Below are 20,688 nucleotides of genomic sequence, written 5' to 3' on the forward strand. Positions count from 1 at the left end.
AGGATGAGCTGAGTGTCGTCGGCGTAGGAGATGATGCTGAGGTTGTGGTGGCGGGCCACTTGTGCGAGGGGGGCCATGTAGATGTTGAACAGCGTTAGGCTGAGGGAGGAGCCCTGGGGGACGTCGCAGATGATATCGGTGGCTTCGGATCGGAAGAGTGGGAGGCGGACGTTATGGGATCTGCCGGAGAGGAAGGATGTGGTCCAGTCGAGGGCCTTCTCTTGGATACCGGCTTCTTGGAGGCGTGTTTTTAGAGTGCGATGGCAGACTGTGTCGAAGGCGGCCGAGAGGTCCAGGAGGATGAGGGCTGATGTTTTGCCGTTGTCTAATTGGCGCCTGATGTCGTCTGTGGCAGCGATGAGGGCAGTCTTGGTGCTGTGGTTTCGTCTGAATCCGGATTGGGATGGGTCCAGGATGTTGTTGTCTTCGAGGTGGCGGGTCAGTTGCATGTTGACGATTTTCTCGATGAGTGGCACCATGATACAAACAGGCTATTGGGGAAAGTAAACAATCTGGCATGATTGGTCTGCCATCGGGATGGATCCATACATCATCTTCCGTTCTTCTTGCGCAACCTGCTCTTAACCATATTTCCTTTTTGCTCACCTCAACCTCATCCTGTAACTGTTTCACCTCATCCCATGTTTCTGGAGCTGAGCAAAACATAAGTTGGCATCTGTTTTCACTTATTTCAATTTTTCAATTCACTGCCATGTTGGTCTTTGTGCAATATTTAGCAATCTAGTCAGCATATCGGTTACCGGACGCCACATAGTCATTTCCTGACTGGTGAGCAGCACACTTGACAACTGTACTTCTTTTGGCAACTGAATGGCTTCCAATCATTCTTTCACAATTTTCCCATTTCTTATTGGAGACCCTGAAGAAGTCAGAAATCCCCTCTGCAGCCAAATCTGGCCATAGTAATGCACAATCCAGAAACCATATTGAATGTCAGTAAATATGGTTACCCTCCAATTTTTCCAAAATTTGCATGCTTTGATTAAAGCCATCAATTCAGCTACTTGTGCAGACTTTACTCCTGGTAAATGGGATGCTTCAATTACACCTGCATAAGCCGCATTTAGTCCTCCTCCCTCAACCCTCAGGCAGGAACCATCTACAAATAGATCATGATCGGGATCTTTTAGGGGCTCTTCCCTAATGTCAGGTCGGGGCTTTGTACACAATTCTGTCACGTCCAAACAATCATGATCCACGTCATCTGTCACTTCTTCACAGGTGGGATCTGGCAATAGGGGGGCTGGGTTCAATACTGTACATCTTATTACAGTCAAATTTTCTGGTCCCAAAATCACTCTTTCATATTTAGTCATCCGACTGGGAGTAAGGTGCTGTGTTCGAGTTCTTGTTAAAAGAATCTCGACTGAATGAGGGACAAAAAACCTTAACCGAATGTCCCATAACAATAGGTTCACTTTGCTCCAAGCTCAAACAAGTAGCAGCAACTGCCTTTAAGCAGCCAGGTATAGCTGAAGCTACAGGATCCAAAGTAGCAGAGAAATAGGCTACTCAAACCATGTCTTTGAGTCAAAACTGAAAGTGCACAACCTTCTCTCTCACAACAGAACAATGCAAATTATTTCGTGTGTTAGACCTGGCACCATTGGCGTGGGTCTCTCTTCCATTTTTCGCTGTTGTCTCCTCTGTTTTTGGTGGTGTTATGTGTATTGGCTGTCTGGTTTTGGAGGGACAGGGCAGGCTGAGTCAGACCTGGGTTGAATAGAGAGATCTGTATTGGAGTATGGGGAGGGGTAGCTCCTTGATCTGAATAGGGCTGTGCCTGGCAAGGTGAATGCTGGCTCCACCTCCTACTGTGCGTCTGATGGCAGACCCCCTCTTAGAGAACGAAGACTTTTGGGGTATAAATATCTGTGCTGAAACCCCTACAATTTGTGTTGCTCCTGGACAACAAGAAGAACCTCTGTCCGTGTAACTGAAGGAATCTGCAGGAGGTGACTATCCTTGTGCTTGTGTGCTGTTTCTTGGATTGGCCTGCAGTGGTTACTACTGGACTTGGAAGAAGAGGAAAAGGACTTTGAAGGAACTTTTATTTTTTCTACAGCAATCACCCAAGGGCTAGAAGAGAGATAGCCTCCTGCTGGAGTCTCAGGCACATCAGACTCCACCACCAGCCTCATGTTTCCTCCCAGCAAGGATTTCTATCTGCAGGTGAGGCTCCTGTGAGTTCCAGGGCCTCTAGTTATACTACAGAGAAGAGAGTGCTGAAAATCATCGCTAACGCCCGTTTGCGAGCTGCCGCAGCTGAAGCGCGTATGAAAAATCATCACGCTGCTGCCGCTGAGGGCTCGCTTCCGGAAATCATCGCATCGCACGTTTGCGGGCTGCCAAAGGCTCGCTAACCGGAAGATCATCGCATGGCACGTTTGTGGGCCTCCAAGTGCTTGCTAACCAAAGGTCATCGCATCAAGTTCATCACTTCACGACATTGCAGCGCGGACGCCGTGCGTCTGCCATTTTCATCGCATCGCATCAGGATCATCGCTCCCTCGCGGAGCGCCATTTCTTTTCATCGCAACAAGATCGCACATGCAACAGGCTTGGGGCATCATCCTCCCTCGCTGCAAGGATTTCAACGCATCGCCGGCTTAGCATAGTAGGCATGTACAGATTCATTTGATTCTTGAGTTGTTCTGTCTATCTTTACCCAGTGTGTCTCTTTTGGAGGAATCTTTCATTTCAGGAAAGTAATTACTTGATGATATTTCTTCATCACATCATCTGAGGGAGCTCCTGCCTTAGCATCTCTAGAATACTCCTCACTTGGCCAATAAACTGTGATCTTGCACTCTGTCCACAAATCTGCAGGCATCACAATGTCAAACAAGCCATCTAGGTTTTTCAACAAAACCTTTGAAACCTTCACAAACCTCTCAACTTGTTTATACCATTCCAATGGTTTTTCTCTCAATTTCGGTAAAATCATTTGTAAATGACAAAATATTCTGTCTGTTCCACAGGGCATGAACATATCCACCACCTGGCACTTCTCTCATGGGACATAACTTCTCTGCCTTTCCTGATTCTTTAAGTAAATACTCAGAAGGCGTTCGACTCGCTTGGGCTTCCTCCTTTTTCCTTGTCCACCTAGTTCTCCACCTGTCTTGGTCTCCACATTTTTGTAAAATAGTTAGTAATTCCTTTATCTTTATCTGTAATTTTCCACCAGACACATTCATGTTCTCTTGGTCTTTATCAGTAAATTCTGCTCTATAGGGTTTCTGCAATGCTTTCAATCTCCCTATCTCCACTCCAATCTCTGAGGCCACCTCAGTCAATCTCTCATGATACACCTTTACATTTCACGTAATACTTCTACATATGAACAATAATTCTTCTTCATTGTAATCATTCAATCTCCCTATTCCTACATTGACAGCAATCATTTCCTCCAATTCCACTTCTAATTTGTAAATGTCTAAAATCTTTAGGACTGAACTTCGTCTCTCTATTCCTTGTGCCCATCTTTCCAAATCTTCTGGAGTGACTGCAGTGGCACTTCTAGTTCTCATAGGATTTACTGACTCTTTTTCTTTCATGATTTCAGGGATTATAGGAAGGTCCATTAATGAAATGACTGAGCTGCACTCACTGGCTTGATCCTCTGTTATGACCACCTCTGTTATGGGATTACTCGCAGGAACGAGTAAAATTTGAGACTTTTGGACATTCATTGCATTTCCCATTAATGGCATAACAGGACCTATAGTCACTGGTACTGTCAGAGCTTCTGGATTTAGATATAACTGATTTATTTTCTGTATTCATTCTTCTCTATTTCTATTTTTAGGCCTCTCTTTCTTGGTCTTGAAATAACTGATGTATTATGTAAGACCTGTCCTCTAACAGTTCATCTTCTGATTCACCATGTCCAGTTATGTTCAGATGCTTTGTTTTCTCCTTACATTTACTTCCTGGTGGTTCCTCTGCCTCTAACACTGGATATAACACTTCTGATACCATAGCTCTTCTCCATTGTTTCATCTGATCTTCACGTGATCCATTCATATATCCTGGGAAAAATCCCTTCATCCTGCCTCCTCTACACTTTTCTCTCTCATAGGACTCAGGCTCCCATTCTTCTAAAGCCTCATACTGAGTTAATCTAGGTCTAGGTTCCAAATCAGTCATTCTCATCCTTAAACTCTGAAGAATTCTCCCATTGAAAGTACCATATTCTGGAAAAGCTAGCACTCCATCAACTTTTGTATACTGTATCCAGTTTTCCATCCATACACAAGTATGATAACCTCTCTCCATCATCATGAATGAAGCTGGCGTTTTCAGATGCGGGATAGGAATCTCCTCTCTAGTCAATACGGGCTTGTCTTTCTTGAAGAAATTCTTAATTTTCTTCATAAATGTAATTTTCCTCTTTTCTCCATACATTTTGGGCAAGGGTCTAAGTATAAAATTGTATTCTGCAAACCCTTGAAATCTTCTATTTGGATGATCTACCAAATCAGACTTCTTCATACAATTTTCTTCTGTCCAATCCTAGCGCAGCTTCCACTTTCTTAACCAATTAGAATCAGGTTCGCACTTGTGGTTTGACCAATCCCAGCGCAGCACCTGTGACATCAGTATCACTCCTCACTACTGACCCCTCATTTACAATCTGTGTTTGTCACACACACCCGCTATTTCCACCAATGCCAGCGCGGCACACTGTGACGTCAGTACAACTCCAGCAACTGACCCTCCCTTCACATGGTAATACAAAAACGTATTTCTCAATACTTTTCATTAAATTCTTCGTTAGTAACAACATAGAAACATTCGCTACTTTGCCTGTTCCACTACATAAAGGATAGATTTCTTTTCACTGTGAGTAAAACATTGCTCTCACTCTTCACTGAGTAAAGTCTTCCATTTACTCTTCATACACTGCGAGTAAAACGTTCTGTTCACCCTTCATTTAAGCTTGAAAGAACCTGTTACTCCTTCGGTGTTACCCTTTCTAGGTGATATAAGACCAAAGTTTCATCAGCGAACTCTCTGCTATCAATCACTCTCACTTTTATACGAAATAGTCCCTATTTTAACACTGCCATCCCTGTGTAGCTTCTCAGTGCTATTCCAACAGACGAGTAACCTCACTGCAGTGTGGCTTCCATTTACCACCCGCTATTCCTTCCCGAAATTTCCAGGTAGCACTGTACCTGTGTTTCCAGACAACATAAAACACGACACAACCGTTTTCTTGTTAAACATAAATCAATAATCAATAATCAATACTCATCACCAAACTAGTCAATAATAACCATAGCTCTGCTACCAGAAAACTGATCCAGCGGTACACTAACAACAGATACTCCAACACTATATATTCACCGGGGCCCATCAAAACATATACACTTAATTCCTGGTAAACTGCTGGGGTTGATAAGTTTTACGAGTTGATCAATACCTAAAATGTATTAGATTTACTGATCAATTACATCTTTCCATTTGGTCGGTGGACCAAATTATTTGGAACTAGTTGATGGTGACTTTTATATGCAGAAATAAACACAGATTCAAAAAGTTTAAAAACCTTTATCTAAATTAAATGTGAGTGAACCATTCAAATGCACACTATAGACACCATCAATCATAGGAGGGAAGAATTCAAATTAAAAACATATTTCATTCACATATACGGTGCATTGACGTTGCTCAGAAAAGAGAGGATAGAGACAGCAGTACATACGGAAATGTACGAATTTTACAGTTACCAAGAGATGGTGTGAAGACCAACCCCCTGGCAAAAGGGCTGATAAGGGTCCCCTGGGAAAGGACAGGTGACAAAGGCTTCAGGACAGGAATCAGGACAGGATAGTGGACTTCTCTACACCCGACGAATACGACGCACCCCTCTCTGACAATCTCTTCCTTCTTGAGATTCTTCCGCGATCTTCTTTTAATCAATTACTTAAGAAAGGTACATTTTCTATTAAAATCTTCTTCAGCATCTCACAGCAATCAGCGTCACTAACTACTCCGACAGCATCTCCCCTCTCAGCATTCTCTCAGGCTCTCACACACCCAACTAACTAAACTACCTCAATTAAACCTTTTTTGATTCATGTACCACCCCCTACAGTTGCAATATCATAAAAATATGAGTTCTAATTGGACAGGCAAGGGGCGTTAGGTCATCACACCATGATGGCATAGCACTTTTCTTTGTTCATAAACCCATCCCCTTATCATTCACATATACGGTGCATTGATGTTTCTCAGAAAAGAGAGGATAGAGACAGCAGTACATACGGAAATATACACATTTTATAGGTACTAAGAGATGGTGTGAAGACCAACCCCCTGGCCAAAGGGCTGGTAAGGGTCCCCTGGGAAAGGACAGGCGACAAAGGCTTCAGGACAGAAATCAGGACAGGATAGTGGACTTCTCTAGACCCGCCGAACACTACGCACCCCTCTCTGACCCTCTCTTCCTCCTCGCGATTCTTCCGCGATCTTCTTCTAATCAATTACTTAAGATAGGTAAATTTTTCATTCAAATCTTTTTCAGCATCTCACAGCAATCAGCGTCACTAACTACTCTGACAGCATCTCCCCTCTCAGCATTCTCTCTGGATCTCGCACACCCAACTATCTAAACTACCTCAATTATACCTTTTGGGATTCATGGACCACCCCCTAAAGTTGCAATATCGTAAAAATACGAGCTCTAATTAGACAGGCAAGGGGCTTTAGGTCATCACACCATGATGGCATAGCACTTTTCTTTGTTAATAAACCCATCACCCTTATTATTTATTCATCTTTATTAATTTTCCATACGTATTTTATTCAATTGGCAACAATATTTCAATAATGTCCACATGATTTCCTTCATTGCCCTCTTGGCTTCTGAGTTCCCAGGGAATAGCAGTTTGGTGGCCTTGGATGCAGTCCAATCATGGGATCATCCTTTCAGGGCAAGTAGCGTTCAGTCATGCGCAGTAGGCTTTCACTCAACCATTCGAGTCAGGGTATGAAGGTCCAAATACGAACTAGTGAAAAGGTCAAAGAGAGAAAATATTAATTTTAAAAATAAATGGTTTAACTGTATACCACCCACCTCTACTCCTTAAACTTCATTTATTTGTTTTTCCCCCGCATTAGCTTTAGTAGATTAACAGCCTCATGCATCAAGCCAAAATCCAGTCGGTAAAATACCGAATCGCCAATAACACCCGTTAGCGAGTAAATAAAACCTAATCCCAATGCATCAACCCAAATACAAAAATCGCTATTTAAGGAATCCTTAAATAGCGATTCCTTAAATTGCGATTGCATTTAAGGAATCCCAAATTGAGATTCCTTAAATGCAATGCATGAAAGTTAAAAAATTAGCGAATTCGCTAATAGGGGGAGCAAATTACCATGAAGATGAACTGCATGGTAATTTGCTAAAAGTTTGCAAAATGCACTTTTGTGCATTTTTCAAAGTTTCATGTTGCGCACACACATGCCCTTAGAGCATGTGTGTGTGCAACACATGTGCACATATCAATTTCAGGGGTGCAATAGGGTGTCATTTTGACACCCTTTCACCCTTGAAATTGCATGAGCAATTTGCGAGAACCTACTGGTACTCGCAATTGGCTCATGCAATCTCCAATTCATTCCTATGGGCCTGGAGGCCCATAGGAATGATTGGGACGGCATTCCTTAATTGCTACTCGCAATTTGCTAATCGCAATTAAGGAAAGTTAAGGAATCGCTATTTGAATAGCGATTCCTACATGCATAGCCTTTTGCTATTCCTTATTAGCGATTCCTTATTTTTCGCTAATAAGGAATCGCAAATGGCATTGTTGATGCATGTGCCCCAAAGCATTTTCTAAGCAGCAAAGCAGGTGCCATGCATGTGAGTCTTAAAGACACCATTTTAGTGCATTCTGCTCATGCGCGAGAAATTCCTTCCAAGCTGTTAAACGCCACATTGCGTAGATGCAATTGACGCATACACAGTAAAGTTTTCCCTGTTAGAGCCGCGCTTTTAGTCTGCTATTCGTATTAACGGTTAGTAAACACATAGGCAAGCTTCTCTATCCCTCATATGAGTGAAAGGTTCAATGATTATTCACAAGACATAGTTAGTAATTCATGTTAATAAATTAAACAAGTGGATTGAGTTCAAGCAAGTCTCTTAGTAACGAGTCCTTGCTCCATCAATTGCATTAACCAATTTAGGTTTCATAACGTAAACGAGTTAGACCTGCAATTTTTAAGGTGTGTTCTTTATTTTACATACAATTACTTAATGGTGAAAGACTAACAAAACAGTTACAGAGCATTTTGTTCTTTTAAGCCACATCTTTGACCCTTCCCCCACACTGACTGACTCTGCCCCCTTTTTACACAGGGTCACAGTTCCCACACTTTTTAATGCACTTTAACCACTATATGCACCACATACTTCACATGATTCAGAGACTGTTAAGATGGCCCTGAGCACAGTATGGTAAACAGGATGGCCCTGAGCACTGCATGCCAAACAATCACTGGCAAATCCAATAAGTCTCACTTTAGAGTGCTATTAGAGAGCTGTTAGAGAGCTATTGGCTCTGCAAGCATCATGTATTCATGCCTTATAGTATCAAAGTAGGTACTGTACAACATGAAGGAAAGATTATAAAAGGGAAAAAAAACAAGCACAATGATGCAGTCTCTGTACTATATCATTTTGTATGAGTGTGCATGTATAAAGCATGCATGGGCGCACACACAAAATGGTGCTGCCCAGAGACTGCATCATTGCACTTTTTTTTTTTTAACATTAATGGTGTTTGGTTAGCGGGTTGGGGAGGACCGCCATTTGGAGCTGGGTAGGTGAAAGTGACATAGAGGATGAAGAAGCACAAAGGAGAGAGAGGGTAACAGGGGAGGGTACAGAAGCACACAGACAAGAGAGGGCAACATAAGTGCTGATGAGGGTGACACGCACAGAGAAAACAATGTGGAGGGCATAGAAGCTCATGAGCAAAAGCTTGTTTGAGGGGCCAAAGGACATGAGAAAGAGAGAGTGTGACTTGGAAGGAAACAGCTTGCAAACACATACACTCTTATGGAGTGCTTCATCAAAAGGAAAAAAGTAGGTCCCAAAATACGAGCAGTGGAAGTGTAGAACTTGCCCTTTTTGGCTAAAGTTCCCTAAACTTTTTCTTTCCCCCCAGACCTTTTTTCTGACATGGTGTTGCCAACTTAGATGCTTTGGACACTTTGCCACTGCTAAACAGTGTCAAAGTGCAAGTCCTCCCTCTTCAAAGTGTAATGGCAATTGTTGTGTTATTTATTTATTTTTTACAGAGTTTTATATAGTGCGAACTTGACCTGTACCGGGTATCAGAGTGCTTTACATAGCACCAGTTGCGTTACATGAGGACACATTCATTTTTTATTTTGTTGGGCACGGGGAGATTAAGTGATTTGCCCAGAATCACAGGATGTTCAGCGTCGTTGCCGAGACTCGAACCCAGTTCCCCAGATTCGAGGTCGACCGCCCTAGCCATTAGGCCAACTCCTCTCCCCAATGGTTGTCCATGATTGGTATGTTTGCCTTACTAACAAAGTCCCTAGTAAAGTGCACTATGTGTGCCAGGGCTGGTAATGCAAACGCTACTAGTGGACCTGCAGCACTAATTGTGCCACCCACACAAGTAGACTTACAAAGGGAACTCAGGCCTGTCATTGCAGGGCCTGCACCCAGTTTGTTAAACTGCCATGTTGTTCTGACAAGTGCACCCACTTGTCAGACCTTACCCTTCCATTTCTATGCACATCAGACACCCCTATGGTAGGTCCAGGGTACCCCCTGGGCAGGGTGCAGTGCATGTGAAAGGTAGGACATGTCCTGACAGTGAAATAATCTCCATTTCGTTTTTCACTGTTGAAAGGCCATCTTGCCCATAGAATAGAATGGGAAGGCTGTGTCTCCTGGAACATAGCTGGATTAAAGAATAAACTACCGTCGATGGATTGGTCATCTTTCATCGAAGCCCATGACATTTTGGTGTTTCAGGAAACCTGGTCAGTGGACCCCGTGTACCGCCCTCCTGGACTCTTATCTTGACCAGTACAATGGTACGGGTAACCTAATAGTAGCAGGTGATTTTAACTGTTGTTTTGAACCACTGGACACCCATGATGTAGATCTCAGCTTAGAGGAGTATTATCAGTGGAACATTCCGCAACTGACATTAACCCCTATTAAAAAATGGACGAAAGCTGCACTCCAGTTTAAAGTTTTATGTTTGGAACGAGGGATTAGGGCTGCAAATGGGAGGGTGGATTCGGATAGGCAGGGTTCCTCAACTTTTAGTAACGGGCTGAGAAGTAGTCGTATAGACTACATTTTTCTCAATAAGGAACTTTGGCCCTCCCTTATGGATATGGTTGTCACGGAACGGGTGGAAAGTGACCATAACTCTCTAGTACTGTCTTTGCAGCTGGAAGGACGCCTTGTCACTGAAGAACAGGCAGTGGAATGCGCCCATATTGAAGTGCAGCTTAGTAATGATACCAGAAGAGTAAAATGGTCAAATTGTATTAATAATGAGGAACAATTGGAGTTTATGAGGCAGTTGGTTGATAATGCAACAGTAGATCTCCAAAGATGTGTTACACAGGAGGATATTGACACCAATGTTATTGTCATCCATAATGAACTTTTTAATAAGCTTAAGGGCTTTTTTATAACCAATGTAAAAACATCCAAGGAAAAATATGGCCCAATGGTGGATACATGGTATGGGAAATCATGTAGGGAAGCTTATAAAGCATTATCTAGGGCCATAAGATCTAAGAATAGGGACAGCATCAAAAGAGCGAGGGTGGGTTACAAGCTTGTACAATATAACGCGAAAAGGGACTGGGATGAGCAATATTGGGACGAACTAGTCAAAGCCAGTAAAGATAGAAATATGGCTACATTCTGGCATTTGGTGAAGTGGGGTAAGGGGAAATCAAATCAAATTCCCAGCAATCATGTAGCACCCGAATTATGGGTATCCCATTTCAAGACCCAGTTTGCTATTGCAGACCATGATCTAGATCATGATCATGAACCATTCTTGATTCCAGCAGGTATTCCCCCCTTGCACTTTACTAAGCGGGAGGTAGAAAAAGCACTAAAAGCAGTCCAGAGAGGTAGAGCGCCTGGGTTGGACTGTGTACCTGCTGATCTGTTCTTGCAAAATAAGGCTACATGGGCAATTTATATTCAGTCCCTAGCGAATGCTATTGCCAGTGGCTCCCCAATACCAGACTCATGGCAGGGAGCCGAGATCCTTCCAATATTTAAAAAGGGGGATCGTTCAAATCCTGGTAATTATAGGCCTATAAGCTTAATTGATTGCCTACAGAAAGTGACTGCCAGGCTTGTGTTGAGTCGTATCCAGGTCTGAATAGATGATTATGATATCCTCTCTCCATTGCAGGCTGGGTTCCCCTCATACACGAGCACTATCGACCAGGTTTTTAGGTTTGTTTTAATTTACTGGCACGTGGTGATCTTAAGAGGCGGTACACTATATGCTGCTTTTGTAGATCTAAAGGCGGCTTTTGACCTAGTTCCACGTGCAAAGATGTGGAGAGTATTTGCGGAACAGGGCATGCCTTTGGATCTTCTGGCCTTTTTAATCAAACTTCACACTTCTAATTTTGTACAGGTTCGTTGGGGTCAGCAGGGGAGGGTGACAGATAGGTTTCTGATTGCCAGAGGGGTTCGTCAGGGGTGCGTTTTGGCTCCAACTCTTTTTTCTTTGTATATAAATAGGGTGAATCTGTATTTTATGAATCATCCAACCGACGCCCCCACTCTCGCTGGCATGAAGATCCCCCTGCTTATGTTCGCAGATGATACTCTGTTAATTTCCAACACCCAGAAAGGTTTGCGGTCGGCGATCGATAGATTTGAGGAGTTCTGCCTGGACTATGGCCTTATAGTCAATGTGGATAAGACCAAGTTCATGGTGCTACATAAACATTAGATCGTAAAAGGGAGAGTAGTCATGAATGAAGCCACTTTAGAGCAGACTCAAGTTTTTACATACCTGGGTATAACTTTAGGTAGTAAACTTAAATGGAAACCGCATATAGATCAGTTGGTCCTTAAACACGCACAACTGTCTGGTGCATTATTAAAGGAACAGCGTCTCTCACACACTAAGCCTCTCGCCCCCGCGTTAAAAATTTACAATTCAAAAATTAGTGCTTCTGTCCTGTATGGGGCCGAATTATGGGGTTTTAGAAACATAGCACCACTGACAATTTCCCAAAATAAATTCTTGAGGGATTTAACTGGACTTCCACAATCTACACCACTTTTGCCCCTTTACTTAGATTTGGGTTGTCATCTTTTCGAGGATGTGGCACGTTATAGACCAGTGGCTTACAGGAGAAGGCTCTGGGTTACCCCTGAGCTTTCCCAGTATGCACAGGCTCTCCTCGAAGTAAGGGATGCTGACAGTGCGTGAAAAATTCCCTGGCTGAGGCCTGCAAAGGTTATATTTAGTGCGATGGGGCTGAGTCGATTGTGGGAAAATCCTGTAGACAATGTCTTTCCTTCTAGAAAGGATTTTAAGGAGACCTACTGGAGTATGGTTACCATGAAGCTTTATTCTTCTCTATCCAGGCCATCTTTAACGAGGGAGTTTATGGAGATGAAACATGTTACCGAATATGAAGGATACTGGGATTTTATTACGCTTTCTATAGACAGGAAACGTTACCACCAATTTCGGGTGGGCACAATTCATTTGTTGGTAAGAGGTGTTCTACGACCTGCACAAAATGTCCATTCTGCCCGACTCAGACTGAATCTATAGTGCATATCTTATTCATTTGCGCAGCCTACATAAAAACCGATGCACAAATGGATTAAAGCAATCTGTTTGTCAAAGGGTATTAACACTGGCAGCGAAGCATTTAGGATGCTAAAAACAGACACAACGGAACCTATAGTAATTGCGGTTGCCAAATTTTAAACTGGATGTGGGCCATTCGTGCCAATAAGATGAGATTGCACTAACTTGCTTTTTAAAGTAGACACCTGGTCTTTTTATATAGTCACTCATATACATGTGGCACCTATTGTAAATAGGCATGGGGTTTTTATTGAGTATAGATTGTATTTTTGGATGGAACTACTAGTTGATGTATTTTCCTATTGTATCAGTTTTATCTATTGTATCAGTTTTATATTACTTGTCGTAATGGTATGTTTTTTAATATTTTAAATGTAAATATCTTTTATGATTTTTGTTAAATCGAAATAAAGACTTATCAAATCAAATCGAATGGGAAGGCTGTGTAATATGTTTTCCAGCGTATCTTCCCAAAGGCTTAAGATGGAGAGATGACGTTTAGCATGCCTGAACTCACAATGTAATAACACATTTTTTTATGAAGGTGGTTTTTGCATTGTGTGTTTATAAGCCACTCTTTTAGAATTGGCTGGGTTTTTGTGCTCCAATATTTCAGTGTGTCTCTGCCTGGTTGTGGATTGACTGTCTGGATTTGAAAGCAATAGGATCTGGGGAATGTCTTGACCCAGAGGAGGAAGTGAGACAGCAACAGGCTGACCTGCATCTGGAGTGTAGGGGAGGAGTAGCCCCTAGAGGTGAAGAGGCCTGGGTTGCTGCTAATAAACAATTGTCCCATCTCCTGCTGAGTGATTGAGCATCCAGACCCCCACTAATCAAAGGAAGAAGGTGTCACTGGCAGGGAGGGGTCAGTGCCCCCCTGAGCACAAAGACTTCAAAGCCATTGAGGGGTATAACTATGAGAACTGAAGCCCCTGAACTTTGGAGACTGGCTTGATCAAGATTGAACAAGACTGGAGCTACTTCGTGGTCAAGAGGAACCTTTTCCAAGGAAGAAAAAACTGAAGAGACTGAAGGAAAGGACTGACCCTTGCTGTGTGTTCTGGGGCTGGCCTGCAGTTTGCTGTTTTAACCAAGGAAAGGCTAAAGGGACTTTGTTGTGTGCTTTGTCTTCCTGCTTGTAAGAACTTTGCTGTGTTGTGCCCTGAAGTAACTTATCCCCAAGGGCCCGAGGTGAGCTGGCTCCCTGTCATGGAAACTCAGGAACACAAAAGTTTCCAGGAGAGTCTCAGCGGCGCTGTGTGCGTGTGCTTGTTGCAGCCTGAGACCCTCATAAGGTGTGCCCTGTGATCGTGGGCACCTGGAGTCCAAGCAAGGATCAGCGACGCTGTGTGCGTGTACTTTTTGCAGCCTGAACTCTTTATGAGTATTGTCCAGTTATCCTGTGCACCAGAATCAAAGCGAGTCTCATCGACGCTGTGTGTATGTGCTTTGTGCAGCTTGAGTCCTTCGTGAGGATTGCCTTGTTATCGTCCTCATCGGAATCCAAGTGAGTCTCATCTACGCTGTGTGCTTGTGCTTTGTGCAGTGTGAGGCCTTCATGGGGATTGCCTTGTTGTCATGCACCCGGATTCCAAGTGAGTCTCATCGACGCTATGTGCGTGTGCTTTGTGCAGTGTGAGACCTTCGTGAGGATTGCTTTGTTAACGAGCACCCGGAGTAAAAGTGAGTCTCAGCGACGCTGTGCGCGTGATCTTCATGCAACCTGAGACCTTCGTGTGGAGTGCCCGGCGATCGTGCACCCGAAGCTCAAGGAAGTCTCAGCGACACTGTGTACGTGTGCGTGTGCCCTGTGGCAGCATGAGATCTTCGTAGCAGTAGAGGAGCTGAGCCGCTGGCCCGAGCCCGCCGTTGCCAATTCACAAAGATTGCATCGGAGGCCCAAGTCAATGGATGAGGAGAGTGGGTTCGCGCCCCCCAGGTAACGTGTATCGACTCCTGGGGTGGGGTGCGTGCTCGGAGGGAGACGCTCTTGGCCTCTCTCCCATTCCGGCAGCGCAAGCTTATGCTTCGGCTCGTATCGTGGCCCGTATTGCCAAGGGAGTGGCAGTACTGGGGCCGTAGTGCGGAGCGGCACTTTTTGTTACACAAATATCGTGTTGGGGGCGGATGTATGACGTTACAATGCATACATTTACATCGCGGTACATTACATCGTGGTTTTGACAACGCAAGTCGTTACAACGACTTGCGTTGGAGGGCGCTGGATTTAGGAGTAGTATAATTTACTATTCCAACTCCAGTCTACGTACAGTAGGGAAGGTGTTGGATAGTAAATTATACTATTCCTTGTCCTAGAGCGCCATCTAGCGCAAGTCGTTGTAACGACTTGCGTTGTAAAAACCGCGATGTAATGGCATCGCGATGTAATCCCCGCGTTGTAAACGATGTTTCCCATTGGGGGCAACTGTTGACAAAGGCTGACTGCAAGTCATAAGGAGTGGCGGAGAGACCGCCTAAGGCACCATGATCGGTGCCGGAGTGTATTACGCATTATCTTATTTCTGCATAACGGAGTACCGGATTGTCGTATTACACATTGCATCATTTCTGCATAACGGAATACCTAATTAGAATATTACGCATTGCATTATTCCTGCATAACGAACTACCTGATTAGTGTATGAAGTATGGCATTATTTCTGCATAACGAACTACCTTATTGTCGTATGATGCATTGCATTGTTTCTGCATAACGAACTACCTGATTAGCATATTACACATTGCATTCTTCAAGCATAACGAACTACCTGATTAGTGTATTACGTATTGCCTTATTTCTGCATAACAACGAACCTGGTGGTTGTATTACGCATTGCATTATTCTTACATTGCAAAGAGCCCGATTGCTGCATTACGCATTGCATTATTTTTACTTTGCAAAGTGCCCAATTGTTGTATTACGCATTGAACTATTGTTGCATTGCAAAAGTGCCTGATTCTAGCATTACGAACTGCATAACATGGTATTAGGATTACAGTGGAATGTTTAGAAGTACTCATTAATATCGCCAGAACTGACAAGGGCTGACTGGCCTAATAACCAGCCAGTAGAAATAGTAAACATACTCATATGTCGGATTTATATCGTGTGGTCTTATCGTATATCTTTTTATATAAAATGTATACTCATTTTTATAAAACTCGTGTGGAGTCTATTTGTGGTGTCATCACTGGGTTGCTGTGAGCGTGGTTGCAAATACTTTACACATTTGCCTTGAAGATAAGCCTGGCTGCTCATGCCAAGCTACCAAGGAGGTGAGCGGGGGCTATCTCAGAAGGTGACTTTCCTTTCCCTGACGTGGAAACTTTTATAAGTAATTCAGCATACAGATGAACACGAAGCAGTTGAGTTTCATAGTTCATGCTTTAATTCAGGATCGAGATACATCAAGCGCCCCATCGGTTTATACCATCTCCAGACCGCTCCCTGCTGCAACTGCCCACTCTCCACCAACCACGCATTCCACATTCCCAAAAGGAATCCCCACGAGCTTCCCCGTCACGCAGCCATTCTACTACATTACATGACATGTAAATCCCAAATACAACAGAAACGTGGGTCCCTATTTGGCCTAAGGTACCTACCTCAGCCAACCAGGGATCCCTGGTCTAACAGGAAGGATACAAGTACTTTGGCCATACTCCTAGGGAGGGTCAAACACAAGAAGAGGATGTGAAGCTGGTACACGCTGACGAAGGAGAAACAAGCAAATGAGAGTGACGATGAAGCTAACCAGTGTCAAGAAATGGGCACGCTCTGAGCCCACTTCAAGCTAACAAAATGTCCCACAAGCGCCAGTGCATGCACTGTCTTAGATGAAAAAGACTCTGGGAACCACAGCCCGATGTGGATTATAAGTAAAGTTGCCCATATGCACAAATTGGTGAACGGGCCATAGAGACTGGAAGAGAGGGAACTGCAATAGCCACTAAAGGGTAAAATGCACCGGGGGATGTACGAGAGGAATATCCTAAAAACCACAAGATACAAATCCTGCAGTAAGTAAGGGAAGGGAAAATTACCTATGCACCAAAGGTTAAAATGCATCACGAGACTGCAAGAAAGGCAGGGCGACGAAAGAACCACAGGTTAAGATATATCAGGAGACGGTTTGAGAATGAGAAGGCTCAAGAACCACATGGTAAGAGGGCTACAAAAGCGGAAAGGGGGAGGGAATGCCCTATGCACCAGTATAGCAAATTGCTGGAAGTCACCACATGTTTAAAGGCATTAGAAGACTATAAGTGAGGCAGGCCTTGGGCACCGCAGGGTGAAATGTATCAGGAAACCACAAGGGACAAAGGCCCAAAGCTCTCCAAAGCAAACACACATACTGTCAGAATCCCTACACCAACAGTAAATCACACCAACAGTGAATCCTAGCCAGGCCCTGACACACACGCTCATAGCTCACTGTTCTCAACTCCATATGTTGAATAGAAATCTCTCTATGTATAATCTGCCAGTTTCAGATGTTGCGCATCTGCTCTTCCCCGGAAGGATGAGTCAAGCGCGAGCGAAGTGATCTGAGCTCGAGACCCGAGGCTCCGCGGATATCAAAGATGCTTATGTGGGATAGATCTGGCTGAGCCGTCTGCCCATGTAAAAGGAAACAGTCGACATTGTTTTCATACAACAGGCATTTACGAACTGCATGAATCGCACGAGGTGGGAAGGTGAAACGTTTCATATAGCATAACAAAAGACTTGCATGATTCTTACAAGAAACGGACATACACTAACTTCGCTGTCTGACGTTTAGACCCAAGTTCACTAATCCTTCATGCTACCTAACTCAGCGAGGCAAGTTGCTGCGCTGTGTTTCGTAAAGGAGAGAAAGCTGAACGGTGCCATATTTCCCAAGATATGGGGCTGTTCAGGACTCTCCTTGCCCTGGTACTAATAGCTGCCTAGCGCCAACACAGGCACCTTTGCACCATCATGCAAGGGTGTCTATGTTTTGGGCAGGATTGTTTTTGTGCGGGGATGGATACCTTCCTGCACAAAAACAATCCATAGCGGCTTTTTCTTCTTTACAGCATGGTGAGGTAGGCTCATGGTGCAAACCCAGGTCTCCTGACTGTAGTTAATCTGGGTTTGGGTCAAAATACATGGGTGGTTGCACAAGAACGACCATGCTCCAGCCATGTAAAGTGCCCCTGAGGCAGGGTAAGGAAAGGCAGTGCAAGGTGTTGTGTTGCATTACTTTTCAGGTGAAAAGTGACAGAAGGCCAGGGAAATATTGATTTGCGTGGCTTTGTAAATGTCAGTTATGCACTTGCAATGGTTTGCGTTGACTTGCATGACACAAGAAAACCACAAGTGCTTTGTAAGTCGTGGCCCTATTTTGTGAATGAGAAGATTGCAATTGGTGCAAATTATGGAAAATGGAAAAAACCTTTCTTCGTTCTATCACTTACTGCTGTATGCCTTTCGAATACTAGTGTATACAGAAGGGCCCCCTGTTAGGTGCTCCTAGAACAGGGAAATAACTCATGAAAGAAGTAACGTTTCTAGGCAGCAACAATTTAATTTATAAGTTTAAATCAACATAAGAATCTAATCAATTGAGACAGTATACTCTCACATAGATAAAAATATATGAATCTTTTTATTAATTTTGAATAAAAGTCTGACTATGTATACATGGATATACTGCAGACAGGTCACATAGAACATTAACAAAACGACATAAATCAATCATAATGACAAATAGTGATACATAAAATAAATACTTAACAATATATACAGTACAAGATATATTGGCGTCAAAAACAGTGAGAGATGATTGTTTCAGTGGAACGATGTAATTTTCTACGCGCGTTTCGGCATATGAAACGCCTTCTTCAGGAAAAGCCAAAGTAATTCTGAGTCCCAGAAGAGGGTTAATGCAGGGGATTCTCAGTGTGCAGCAACAGGTGACAGTTACGGTAGATTCTACCGGTTATCGAGGGTCCTGATAATAAAGGTTGAGGATAATCATATGGATCCTGACGCGATATCTCTATATGGATTAAAACAATAATACTCAAAGTCTCTAGGTATTCTCATGTTCCATGGTTATGGTTAAATCAGTCATGGAGGGCGCTTAAACATAAGTCACCGAGAATTACCGGTAGTTATTCAAATTGGACCGGACTTTATCCTACAGCCTTGAACTGTTTGTTAATCAATTTGGATCTCTACGTAGGGTGGAGGGCTAGGACATCGATGCAATGATCAGTGCCGATAATAAATGGTTCAGTATATGGTCTACCACGCCTCTCTTCTATCCAGCACAACGTAGAGATCCAAATTGATTAACAAACTGTTAAAGGCTGTAGGATAAAGTCCGCCCTCCATGACTGATTTAACCATAACCATGGAACACAAGAATAACTAGAGACTTTGAGTATTATCGATAACCGGTAGAATCTGCTGAAACTGTCACCTGTTGCTGCACACTGAGAATCCCCTGCATTAACGCTCTTCTGGGACTCAGAATTACTTTGGCTTTTCCTGAAGAAGGCATTTTATATGCCGAAACACGCGTAGAAAATTACATCGCTCCACTGAGACAATCATCTCTCACTGTTTTTGTAGCCATTATATGTTGTACTGTATATATTGTTAAGTATTTATTTTATATGTATCACTATTTGTCATTATGATTGATTTATGTTGTTTTGTTCATGTTCTATGTGACCTGTCTGCAGTATATCCATGTACATAGTCAGACTTTTATTTAAAATTAATAAAAAGATTCATATATTTTTATCTATGTGAGAGTACACTGTCTCAATTGATTAGATTCTTATGTTGATTTAAACTTATAAATGTAATTACTACTGCCTAGAACCGTTACTTCTTTCATGCCTTTCGAATACTAAAGTGTGTACTTTTTCGACACAATGCTTACACATTTCATATTCAACCAATGAAATGAAAGGAGTCATAGACCGAAGCCATATACTTAGTTATGCTGATTTTATCAACGTCTGAAGGATGAATGGCTTCGTTGGCACCACCAGAACCCACTTATCCCAGGTCAGTTGGAAGTTTTTAGCCAGCCCTGGCTTTTTACCTCTTGTTCATTTTCATTCCTGCACTTGAAGTTTCACATATGTTGAGGAAAGCACAAATCTACAGTTTCCAGAATGCAGAACAGTTTTGATATTAACATAAATAAATAAATATATAAATGAACATGACTGTTTGCCTGCACGTGACATTCCTCGAATAGCAATTTGAGATGGCTATGGGGTTTTGGGTAGTGAGCAATGAGAAAGTTTTCTGCCAAAGGACTACTACTTTTCTAGTCGAATTTGGACAGTTCAGTTTCTCAGGGAAAAAAGACCGCTAATTCTAGATTAGGAGTTGTCAGCTGACTGTATGACAACCAAACTATCCACTCCAGAGTTCTGACCTGCAATTGCCAACTGTTGTATCAAGAAAACAGACACAATCTCCTCTGACTTAAAGAATGAACTAAATAAACTCCCTCAGCCGTCAGAGGGCCATGGTCTTATGAGCTAAGGCCCTATTCTTCTTACATTTCGACATAAGGCATATTTTACACCAATTTACACCAATCTCCCCGGAGCAAAACTTTGAATTAAAAAGAGATGCAGATTCCTCGCCCGCTTCCCACCACATGCCTTTAAAGACGTTTCTCTTCCCACATTTAGTTTCAACCTTTGAAAATGCCTTAATATGTCATATCCCTCAGGCCAGATACAAGCCTTGCTCAAATACATGATTGCCCGCCCCAGCTGATAACTTCCAAGG

At 43.1% G+C, this 20,688-nt stretch overlaps 1 long non-coding RNA gene across 1 annotated transcript in view; it reads right to left on the bottom strand.

Annotated features, from left to right (window-relative positions):
• Window positions 1-5,564: 5,564 nt before the first annotated feature.
• The window catches only part of LOC146855501 (uncharacterized), an 86,956-nt gene continuing 71,832 nt past the window's right edge, over window positions 5,565-20,688 (bottom strand). The window contains exon 3 of the long non-coding RNA XR_014980845.1: window positions 5,565-7,040. This is a non-coding gene — a long non-coding RNA (uncharacterized LOC146855501). The remainder of the gene's footprint in view (window positions 7,041-20,688) is intronic.

Source organism: Triturus cristatus, chromosome 4_1, assembly GCF_964204655.1.
Source record: "Triturus cristatus chromosome 4_1, aTriCri1.1, whole genome shotgun sequence".
NCBI lineage: Eukaryota > Metazoa > Chordata > Amphibia > Caudata > Salamandridae > Triturus > Triturus cristatus.